Source organism: Austrofundulus limnaeus, unplaced genomic scaffold, assembly GCF_001266775.1.
Source record: "Austrofundulus limnaeus strain Quisiro unplaced genomic scaffold, Austrofundulus_limnaeus-1.0 Scaffold697, whole genome shotgun sequence".
Taxonomy (NCBI): Eukaryota; Metazoa; Chordata; class Actinopteri; order Cyprinodontiformes; family Rivulidae; genus Austrofundulus; species Austrofundulus limnaeus.
In genome coordinates this window covers 65,286-67,280 of record NW_013953099.1, presented here as the reverse complement: position 1 = coordinate 67,280, position 1,995 = coordinate 65,286, and the positions used below count along the sequence as shown (strand labels likewise).

General features: G+C 42.6%; 1 long non-coding RNA gene across 1 annotated transcript; it reads left to right on the top strand.

Moving 5' to 3' along the window:
- Nucleotides 1-512: 512 nt before the first annotated feature.
- On the top strand, nucleotides 513-1,388 carry LOC106531954 (uncharacterized). Its single transcript, XR_001312007.1, has 3 exons — nucleotides 513-911; nucleotides 1,000-1,204; nucleotides 1,283-1,388. It is a non-coding gene; the product is annotated as an uncharacterized LOC106531954 (long non-coding RNA).
- Nucleotides 1,389-1,995: the final 607 nt, after the last annotated feature.

Here is a 1,995-nt window from a genome sequence, read left to right as displayed (position 1 = left end):
CAAATTTGATTCCCTTTTGTAGCCACTTATGTTGTAATGTCCTTTAGTTGCTGTTTGTTTGTTTGTTTGTTTGTTTTTAAGACAAGGCCCCAGTACTGCAGAATTAACATCACAGTACCAGTACTCCAAAGATTTTTTGATGATGAGGACACTATACCAGACTTCAGGTTGAGCAGAGCGTCCCTGGCAGTACTGATGAACCACATGCAACAGAACCAGCGACATGGATGGGGTTCAACAATCGAGACCCTCGTTTTCCTATTCTGGATGGCCTGTGGGACATCCTACAGAGTGGTGGCAAGAGCATTCGACATGCCTCGTTCAACTGTCCACTGCATTTTCCACAGGGTGACAAATGAAGTAGTGGCTATACGCCATCAGGTCTCCGCTTGCCAGCTACACCTGAGGATCTTGAAGCAGTAGGCCAAGGGTTTGCGGGGCTGGGAAGACACCACGCCTTCAATAAGGCAGCTGGAGCAATTGATTGATGCCATGTTCATATTAAGCCACCTAACGGCCCTGATGGTCAATGCTATAAGAACAGAAAACTGTTTGCATCGATTATACTGCAGGCAGTTTGTGATAGTAAGGGTCGTTTCATTGACACACATGTAGGCTGGCCTGGGTCGGTCCACGATGCAAGAGTGCTACGGCACAGCCCTATCTACAGGTCAGCGTACCCTCCAGCTGGACATTTCATCCTTGCTGACRGAGGCTACCCCTGCCTTCAGCGACCACTCCCCCTCATCACTCCATACAAGAGGCCAGTAAGAGGTTTTGCAGCTCAGTGCTTTAACAGCTATCACTCAAGGGCACGCTGCATTATAGAGCGTGCCTTTGGGATGATGAAGASCAGGTTCAGGGCTATCTTCCTTCAAACACTGGAGGTTCACCACACCTTTGCCCCTCATGTAAGTAAATACACCTGTTCTACAAGGAAAATAGGGATTAAAGCTCAAGCAATAACAATAATTCTAGTGACTCTTCCCACTTTCACAGGTTATCACAGCGTGTGCTGTCTTGCACAACATCTGTCTCAGGGCTGGAGCCGTCGTGGCGCCGGAGGATGAAACAGAGGATGACGATGATGAGGATATGGTGGAGGATGACCTGGAAGCTGTAGGCGGGGCTGCTTGGAGAGACCGAATATCAGCTGAGGTTTCTGCTCTTGTTGAGGCCCCAGTGGATCACGATTATTGCTGAGGTAAAGCACTGATATTACGCAAACTTTATTAAATGCTAAAATGATAAAACTATAAGTAACTTTCTGTTTTTGTTTCAGTGACATGGCCGGTGTTGCATCTGCATGCAGTGAATGCCCAGCCCACAGACAAGAGGACAACTGAAACCTTAACATTCAAGAAGTGTCTCTCTGATGCCTGCTGTGTGGACGTTCATTTGCAGTTCTAGTTCACTTGTAGTCATCACTGCAATAACTTTCAAAATAGTTGGTAGTGTAGTTTTTTTTTTGTCTTGTGTTTTTTCTAACTTGTTATTCTCACAAAAATGCACAAAATTGTGAGGTGTGTTAATACATTGTACATTACAGCTAAACTACGAGAGAGAAATAGGCAAATGATCAAGGTATTGATCAAAACATTTGCAAAAAGTGAATTTTGTCAAAACATAATGAATTAATGCGTTATCAATGTGTCATTTGAATGAACTGTCTGAAATGTAACCATAAAATAAATTCTTGAAGCATCTTTTGAGCAGTAGCAACAAAAACACAGATTTTGAGCATAAACGCTTTAAATTTTTGCGATTTTTCCTATTAAATGTGACTTACCGTAATCCTTATTTCGATATGATGGGTCATATATTTGATACAATCACATTAGCTGTTCATAACAGTCTGTCTTGTTTATAATATGATTTACGGCTAGACAATCAACAAAGTCCCTGCAATGACAGGTCGTCTTTGTGCGTTTGAAAGCTTTACATGTGCACTATGTAGTGAATGTGATTCAATAAAATACATTTACAATTTGATGA